This window comes from Phasianus colchicus, chromosome 6 (assembly GCF_987193195.1).
Source record: "Phasianus colchicus chromosome 6, bPhaCol1.hap1.1, whole genome shotgun sequence".
NCBI classification, from domain to species: Eukaryota; Metazoa; Chordata; class Aves; order Galliformes; family Phasianidae; genus Phasianus; species Phasianus colchicus.
In genome coordinates this window covers 51,099,420-51,109,298 of record NC_143441.1, presented here as the reverse complement: position 1 = coordinate 51,109,298, position 9,879 = coordinate 51,099,420, and the positions used below count along the sequence as shown (strand labels likewise).

The following is a 9,879-nucleotide window of genomic DNA, read 5'->3' as shown; positions in this document are numbered from 1 at the left end:
TGCCTCTCCTGAAGGTAGATATCTCTAAATGGTGGGAGTGGGTTCCTCTGACTTTAGCTGCATGAAATTTAGGCTTTTTATCTATGCTGATCACTCAGGTTGTTTCCACAGCCAGTGGAGATGGGCCAGTGTCTTTGGAGAATGGTTCAATGCATCCTCTTCAGGTGGGACTCTTTTCCCACTGATTGCTATGGGAACAAACAGAGTCATTGGAGATGAACTCAGAACCCTCTGAGATGCATCAGGTAGCTATGACAGCCAGAGAATGTTGGTAGCCATGGCACCTGGCCTACCAGAGACCTCACAATGGTGGACCTAGTGGGGACCAGGTGAGACACGAAGACTTGCTGAGGGATCCAAAGGGCGTCTTGAGTCAGCTGTCTCCTGGAATACCAGATGAGACTAAGTATTTTATAATGGAGATGAAGTCCTAACTTAGATCCCAACTTTAATGCAGAATTATAGGATATAGGGTATTTTCTCTCAATGAAAGGTGTTTCCTTCCACTAGATGTAGTAAGAAGTTGATAAAAGAAGGTATGACAAGCCTGGTGCTTTTAATGATCAAGATGAATATTGCTCTCTAGAGGTACAAGGTTGGGGCCAAGACATTCTGTGTTACCAGAGCATTATATTTTCTTCTATATAGTGGGAACAGCTTTCCCCACTTTCAACCCAATGCCCGTGAAAGTCTCTGTCCAGGGCTAACAGTGCTCTAAAATCTTTTGTGGAAAAAGCCCAAAGAAGTGCAAAGTCTTCCTGCAAAGCACAAGAGTAATTAAATATTGCTGCCACGTGATCACAGACTCAAAATGCTGACTGATTCCAATCAGCAATATCCTCGTCTCAATCTCATCTCTCATCTTTGAACAACAGCCACTGCCCTGGTAAGATCTTAAACATATTTCTTGTCTAAGTGGACATTTGCACTTCTCAGGATTAGCAGGATATGTCAAATGGCCAACTTTGCCCCTTCCAGGCTGGGAAAAGAATCTCTGATGGAGGTAAAGACTGAACCTCTTTGGGATGATGGTGGGCAACAAGGTTTTAGCTCTATTTCCTCTGTTTTGATCAAGCTGTAAGTCAAGGGTTACTTCTTACGTTCATTTTAGCTGAGCACTGCCCCAAGGGAATGATGCGTCCAAGTGAGTTTCTCATGGAGTTCTGCCCAACCTGTGAGAAGAGAAAAGGAAGGAGCCATTAAGCCCCAAATTAACTTTGTACCAGTGTGTGAAAATAGAGGATAAGAACTGCTGAGCCATGAACTGTCAAACTTTAAAACTTGTGCTGCTCCAAGACAGCTGTTCACAAAATATTCATCCCACTTGGAAATAAAAAGCCCCAATACTTCCATGTTTTCCTTCACCCCGTTTATGAGGATGGTTGAAGTCTCCTAGAGACTTGAACTGCAGCACAGCTTACTCTAAGGAAGGATATGATTAGTAGACAAAGCAATGTCACAGAAGCATAAATCCTCTGAGAGGGGCAACTCATTGCATGGACTCATCACAATGAATCATATTTCCACTCTGATGGTGAGAAACATGAAAACCCCTTTTCTTGCTGGGTTGCAGTAGCTCAATGACTGATGAGAACATTCCAGAAAGATTTAGAACTCCAAGAGGAACAGAAAAAACATATCACAATGCTATGTCTGGATTATGTAGGTAAAGAAGTAAGAGATACTTGTTGAATATTCAGATTTTTTTTGTATAGTTCTTTTTTCTTACTGTCAGGTCAACACTGCCCATACCACTGGCTATTTGGCTGGGGAGGCAAAGAGAAAATGCAGAAGTATTCAATTTATTTGTCATTCTTTTTCTGAGCTCTTCCTTGACTTTTCTTTAGAACAAGAAGAAATAGACACACAGGTTGGAATGAGATGCTTCCTTACATTGACTGGTCTTTACCAGTGAACTCTCTTTCCCTTTATCCATTTTTTCTCCTTCTGATGGCGAGCCCCATACACAGCAGAACTGAAGCTTCTGCATCCCATCTGAGATGGTTTCTAAGACATAAGAGCATATTGGTTTACTGTGCATTTGGGTGACCCTTTCTGAGAAGAACAGGAATGACAGAAGACTACAATCCCAGAATCTCCATACTGCAAAACAGATCACTGGAGCTGAAGAAGCAACTCACTTCTTGGTCCCAGAAAGTGTTTATCTTGTAGGTGGGCCATACATTACAGAGGGATGGGACAGATGCTTCCAGCCCATTAAATATGATTATAGCATTTAATTTGCTTTTTGCTTCACTGTTGGCCTCAATGTGCCCAACCAAAGCTCTCATTTCCCTTGGGTTTCACTAAACTATCTCCTTGAAAGAAATATATGGCAGATAGCAGGGACATTATTTTCAGCTCTGTGCTCCATTTCCTCATCCGATGCTCACTTCTCTAAACTTTTGGAAACCCAAGGATGAGAAATGAATTGCTGATACTGCTGTTCAAGTGAACAAGAAAGTGGTGGATGAAGGCACCACCATTGGCTAAGATGTCCATGAACCGTAGGAGGGAGTGCATTTATGTTGTCCTTTTAACCTTTGTTTTAGAGTAGTATCTCAATTCTTAATGAAACAAAGTCTCCATTGTGCTAAGTTTAGTCCAAGAGCATGAATTCTGCATTTGTGTATAGGCCAAGGGCTGAGCTTTGGTCATGAGGCCAAACAGCACGATCCTCTTCTTAGGAAGGAACTGCATATTCTCATCCAATTCCACTTCCCTTGGGATCTCTGGGGGTCTGAGATCACATTTAAATCTCTTTCTTTTCAACCACAATAGGAAGCAGCTTGACTGTTTTTAATGAAGCTGTTAAAATCGTACAATTCAGGTAGCTGAGGTTTGCTCAAAGAAAACACCGAAAAAAGTCATGGAGTCTAAATTTATCTCCTGATTGAACAACTCTGCTGTAGTGCAATAGATCCTGAGCTTTCTCACTCTGTCCCCTTAGTGCTGCAATCCCTGATTCCCCATTTCCAGATCTCTACTGCTCATTCTACACTGCCTTGCCATGCATTTCTCTGCCCAAGCCTATTCATCTAAAATAAATCAGATAAACTGCTCTCTAATGGTGCTTATTTCTCTCTCTTGACACCAAGAGGATTTGCATGGGTATCTCACACCTGAAGTGAGCTGAGACAAACCCCATCCCTGCTGCTCGCCCTTGGCTGGTTTGTGTGAGCTTCAATATCAGACTTGTTTAGCTCAGTACAATTGCACTGTTCTCAAGTAGCTGGAAACCACACATCATCCTAGTCATGGAAAGTGAAATATATCCCTTAACTCGAGAAATCAAGGTTTAGGTTATAGCAGCAGAGCATTCTCCCTTGGGTTATTCCATGTGCAGAGCTGGTAACACCAGGGTCCCTTTATGCACGTGCAGCAAATCAGTGGGTACAGCCAAGGAATCACTTCTTTTTTTTTTTTAATTTTTATTTTTTGCTAAGAAGGCAAATTTTGCTTCAGGATTACTTATGCAAACAGCTTTCTCTCTAACATGGATATAAGCATTAATTGGAAGATCCACACCAAGCCAAACAGTTGTTTATGAGATGTTTATGAGGCAGAGGCCAAGTAGGTATTTATGAGGCAGTGGTGGTGCCAAAGTCAAATAGTGCCTTTAAGCAATGACTGGCACAGAACCATCTCTTCAGGCTCAGCTGCAGAGCAGAGCTTATTGAATTCTCTGGTGCATCTGATGAAGCACTCTTTACAATTAACCCAGTGGTGAGACGGATGGGGAAGAAACTATGTTCTGGCAGTAGGAGAGGCTTTGCAAAGAAGACAGGAAAATCTGTGTGAGAAAAATAGCCTTGGTGCTCCTTCATCACTAATCTGCGAGCCTGAAAGTACAGCTTCTTTGCTACCCTTGTCCTCATGTGGGGGCTGCAGTGCTGCTTCAGACCTTAACCTTCAGAGACCTGAGGCCTTATGACCTTGGAATTTGAGGTCTTGTACGCTTCTAGCATTTACTTTTTAATAGGACATAATTATGAACTGTTGACTTGCACTGGTATCATATTCTTTCTTGTCCTGTGGAGATTTTATGAACCTCTTGGACACAGAAGCCATACGACTGAGATCCATCAAATCTTAATGGGAGAAAGGCTTCTTAACAATAGCTGCCTTTCATCCAAAGTCCAGATATTCTGGACAGATGCTTGTCTAACCTTCTGAGTTTCACCATCCGTCTAAGATTCCTCAGTCAATTTTTTCTTAAGCACCTTAGCATTTTCCTCTCTCTACTCTGAACCTCTTCCAGTTTGTTTACATCTTTTCTAACGTTAGTGCCCCAAATTAGATGTTTAGCTCCTTATGCATATGCTTCATCAGGAAATAAGTTTTAGACAAGTAGCTTCTCTCTCTCCTTGTCATTCTCCTCTCCAGCCCTTGTAGCTCCCCAGTGTCACAGAATCATAGAATCACCGAGGTTGGAAAAGACCTCCAAGATCATCCAGCCCAACCATCCACCTACCATCAATATTTCCCAACTAACCCATGTCCCTTAGTACAAGGGGCTGCCTTTGTAGACCCTTGAGTATCTCACAGTATCTCACTAACAATATTAAAGGAGAATTATTTCAAGAAGAGTCTCAGGACAGAGTCTTTGCCACATTCCTTATAAATGCAAACACCTCTCTTGTTTGGTTTTGTGTCTGAGCTCTGCACTGTGGTCCTTGGGCAGGTGAGACACAGTCTGGGAGGTCTCTGGTGCAAACTACTCATGTTGGGTTGCAAGTCAAGAATCCAGTTGCAATGGTTGGACTAAATGATCTTAACTGTCTTTTCCAACATTCATGATTCTATGATTCTCTGATGGGGGGGGAAACCCCATTTTCCTTGTCTGCTTTAAGCTTTTGTGCCAATGTTGAAGTCACAGCTGGAGCAAGTTGTGTTTTAGAAGTGTTTCACAGTGGAATGACTACGTCCAAAAGCGGGAATGGCAGGTGCTGGCACAGGAGTTAGAAGTGGTTAATGAAAGGGGACTGACTGATGAAGAAATGTCATTTCACAACCTGAAGGGATGCTTCACCATCAGGAGAAATCTGCAGGAGCTTCCTGAGTCCTGGATGGTGTAACATTTTCCTTCTTCTGTCCTTGGTTACACCAACCCCATGCCACACAGCAGGACTACAACCCTACCTACCCAAAATACTCTACCAAATGAAAATACCTCACCAAAAACAAACATCTGTGGGGCCAAACAAAAATCCCAGATGAGTCATGTCATGTAATTATGGAAGGGACTCTGACATTACATTGAGAATATAGGATTAAAGATAAGAATTTCGATCTAGTATTAAATGAGGAGGTTGGTGGCCCTGCATGTGGCAGAGGGGTTGCAGTTTCATGATCCTTGAGGTCCCTTCCAACCCTGGCCATTCTGTGATTCTGTGATTAAGAATCCTCAGTTTAGAAGTGGGCATAGAAAAGAAGAGACACTGGTAACTGCCCTGTAATAGTACTGCAGCTCATGAACTTGCAATACGAAACTTCCTTTATATCACTGAATATGCAGATATCAGCAACACCTCCAGCTGTGTAACTGCCAGATGTTTATTTACACAGCAAAAAGCCACGTGGGAAGGGGTTTTGTCTGCCTTCAGTGGAACCTCGTGGCCTTATTTAGAAGAAGGACGTTACCAAGATAAACACAGCTGGTGCTGTGGCATGAGAACACAGGACTGGAAAAACAAAACAACAAAAAGAGGCAAAGGAGATAAGCCAGCATCTTCCCAACCCTTGGTTAGAAGCTGTTGGCTAGAGTCATAATTTACCTCAAAGACACAGGACAAAACCCTCACCATTCCCTCCTGCCATGCTGAGATTTGAAAGTCCAGATATTGTGGTGGGCAATGCAGGAAATCCTCTGTCGGATGGTGAGATGGAGCTCCTGTAGGGCGGTAGGCTGTGTGTGCACTGCTGCTCGGCTGCAATTACAGCCCTGGTGTGCCCTTAATAAAGCAGAGGTTGGCTCATTATTCACATAATCACCTGGAAAATGTATTTCTCAGGCTTGCTCTTTGCTGTCACAAAGCCTTACTTCTATATCTCTCCCTGTGTCCCCCCCCCCCTCTCCCTTCTTTGCCCCTGTGAAGTGACCAGGGATGGTTCGCACTGCAGCCCTTGCCTGTGATTAACGTGCTGACCTAGCAATTATTCACATCTGGATGGGTCTTTGTTCCACTTTGAAGTCTCTCAATGACTTTTCTTTCCCCTCACCTGTCTTCATTTTTCCCTCCGCTCCCCACATCCCACCTCCTCCTTCTCTATTACTCCTCAGAAGTGCCAGTGGGCCCAAAATGAAATACTGAAGGGCCCAGAAATTCCTCCCTAATGGGCCCAGGTGAGCGTGGAGTGGGAAAGGGAAGGACCAGACCTTGAAGATGACCTTTCCAAAGTGCTTAAGTCAATAACAGTGTGCAACCTGCCTCTCCCCCTTCCTAGACCTTTGCTTATAATTGACAATGTGGAGATGGACTGGGGGCTCTTTCTTCTTTCCAAATGTGTGAGATCTTTTAATCTTAACCAAAAAGAAAAAGAAAAAAAAGAGTGAGAGAAAAAAAAAATGAGCTGGGCAATGGGAGAGATAGGTTAATTGGTTAACCACAAAGTGATGCTGGGGAGCTGTGATTCTGATCACTGGGAGAAGTGTCTCTTGAATAGCATCCCCTCTCACAAGTCTTCTTTTGTATGGCGGTAGAGGAGGAGGGGATGCCTCCTCTTACACATTCTTACATCCAGCTACAGAGGCACATTCACCAGCAACTGGTTAAGAAGAAAGATTAAGGGTTGTGGGGCTTGAGGGAGTGGGAAGTCCCTTTGCTTTGAGGAGATTAACTTTCCAGCTAAGTAAAACACAAGGCGATAGTCTTTCAAAATTGCCTTCCAGCCGTGACAGGCAATGGTTAGATTAATTAGATTACGAATGCTCTTTTATATTTGGCAGATGGGTTGGGACAAGGTGAGGCAGGGGGCTGGGAGAAAAACACGTTATTTTTTTCTTCCACTACTGCTATTCCTTAATGCAACACGGGAGCTCCCAATGTGCTGCAAAAGTCCTGGTCAGCAAAAGTCCTTCCAAAAGCTTTAGTGGCTTTGGGAACCCAAGGCTGGATTCTCACTGCTGAGGAGCTCATGGAGAAAAACTGTTCATGATCTCAAATGAAGTAGGGCTAGATTTCAGGCATGGGCAGCTGTCAGAAGCAACAATAGATGCAGAAATATAAGACGTCAGAGGTAACATGATTAACACAGATCTTTTCCACTGTGTAGAAGTTGAAGATGAAGTAGGAAATGACAAAGGGTTGTTACCCAAGAAGTCACATCCAGACAAAGTGGTGTCCATTTTTAGAACAGAGTATGATAAGAGTTTCACTGAAAGGTCATGCTTAGATTTACACGTTGTTTTTACGTCCATATGGCCCTTTTCTCCAAGACTTTCTGCAAGTAAGGAGAAGAAATAGTTTGCACTTTGTTTCCATGGGAAACGTGCTGTGTGAAAAGACATCTGGGATGGAGTATGAAAAACTGTGGGGTAAAGACACAAATTAACAAATGTCTTATAAGGCACATTTCTTGTTCCTGGAAATATCCTAACAAACCATATTAGCCAGCTTGAGATGTCAAAAAACTTCATGTCAAGTCAGTCAACTTACTTTTCCTTTTATATCCAATGGGTACAAGTAGACATACCTATGGATGCTTCTCTGATTTTCATTTGGGATGAAATACTTTAATTCATTTTCAATTGCCTACAAATGAGGCCAGATATGACCAGTTGTCACTATTAAATACTGAACTACAGATGAGCCATCACAGATTTTTTAAGGCATTTTCAACTTTTGCCAAATTTGAAGGTGTTTCCCTCTAAAACATTTTGTTGGTTGGACATGAGCTCTGAGCTGCAAGGAGATATGCAGATATTCACATTCCAAAATGTTCCACTGATGCTGCTATGGTGCTATAATGTCACGATGTGTTCTCCAGTTCTGTTCCATGAACCCCAGGATCTAAGCTTGCCTCGAGGCTAAAGGCTGTTTGAAATGGCCAGGTTGGCCCTTATTGTAGTATATCCAGCTGTGGGGCATGCAATTAGAAGAATAGATCATAAATAACAATATTGCAAATTGGGATGCAGCCAGACACTGCAGGGAAACTATTAGGTTGAGATGCTAGTGAAATGGCAGTCTCTCTGAGGGGCAATGTCCATTTGTGGGGGCATGGTTTGAATCATAGAATCATAGAATGGTTTGGGTTGGAAGGGACCTTTAAGATCACCCAATTCCAACCCCCTGCTGTAGGCAGGGATACCTCCTTCTAGACCAGGCTGCTCAGAGCCCCATCCAGCCTGGCCTTGAATGCCTCATTAGGCAACCTGTTCCAGTGTCTCACCACCCTCACAGTAAAGAGTTTCTTCCTAGTATCCTGTCTAAATCTACCCTCTTCCAGTTTAAAAACACTTCCCCTTGTCCTGTTGTTACCTGCTCTTATAAGAAGTCCCTCCCCAACTTTCCTGCAGGCCCCATCAGGTACTGGAAGGGCACTATAAGGTCTTTTTGGAGCCTTCACTTCTCCAGGCTGAAGAGTCCCATCTCTTTCAGTCTGTCCCTATAGAGGAGGTGCTCTGGTCCTCTGATAATCTTCATGGCTCTCCTCTGGACATGCTCCAACAGCTCCATGTCCTTCTTGTGTTGGGGGCTCCAGAACTGGATGCAGTGCTCAAGGAGGATCTCAGAGCAGAGTAGAGGAGCAGAATGGCCACCCTTGACCTGCTAGTCACACTTCTCTTGATGCATTTCAAGATACTGTTGGCCTACTGGGCTGCAAGTGCACACTGCAGCTCATGTTGAATCTGTCATCAACCTACACTCCCAAATCCTCCTCCTCAGGCCTGCTCTCAGGCCATTCTCCACCCAACCTGTATCTGTGTTTGGGATTGCTCTAACCCAGGTGCAGGACCTTGCAAATGGCCTTGTTGAACTCCATGAGGTTGGCATGGGTGCACCTCTCAAGCCTGTCCAGGTCAGGTATAGTGGGCAGGGTGATGATGGGTGCATGATTAGTGGCTGAGCTGATGGGGATTAGCTCTGCAGAGAAGGATCTGGGTGTCGTAGTGGAGCTAGTAGTATGCTCTTATGGCTAGGAAGGCCAATAGGACCCTGGAGTCCTCTAAAAAGAGCATGGCCAGCAGGTTGAGGGAAGTGATCCTCCCCCTCTACTCTGCCCTGCTGAGGCCACATCTGGAATACTGTACTACTATACCCTTAACCTACTATACCCTTAATACACTGATTGTTTTGTTACTTTCCTCTGAAATGAGCGGAGCTTTGTAAAAATGTGAGGGGAAAGAAAGCAACAGGGTGGAAATATGAATACCAAAGGATTTAGAATGGAGAACTGAACCTCATGGGTGGTTAATCCTCCTGCTGTGTGCTCTGGTCAGAGTAACTGATCAAATAGTGCACATGAGTTTGTTTGAAACCCAGCTAACACCTCCCCATCCCAAGTTGTCATTCCGTGCCAGACCAGTACTCATATGATCCCTGAGCATGTCTGCAAGTGTGAATCAGTTGATATGACTCAATTGTGACTGACAGATCACTCTGCATTATTCTTTTTTCTTCCTAAACTCTTTGCTTTTAATTTTAAACCACTGTGCTGGTATCCTGTGGTGAAACAGCCCTCTCTGTCGGCTTTATCTCTTAATTATACAGGGATTACTGTAGAATTAAAGATGTATTTATAAGGCTTTTAGAAGGAGCCTGCACTGTGCCTCTGGCCCTGGTCGTGAACCAATCTAGTGACATTTACCTCCTTTCTGACCAATGCAACAAGTCTCTTTTTCTCTCAGGCTTCTAAACCTGTCCATAAAATAAC

General features: G+C 43.6%; 1 long non-coding RNA gene across 1 annotated transcript; it reads left to right on the top strand.

The window, feature by feature from the left end:
* Nucleotides 1–414: 414 nt before the first annotated feature.
* On the top strand, nt 415–6,480 carry LOC149917621 (uncharacterized). The gene is made up of 3 exons (XR_016467943.1): nt 415–536; nt 649–886; nt 1,112–6,480. It is a non-coding gene; the product is annotated as an uncharacterized LOC149917621 (long non-coding RNA).
* Nucleotides 6,481–9,879: the final 3,399 nt, after the last annotated feature.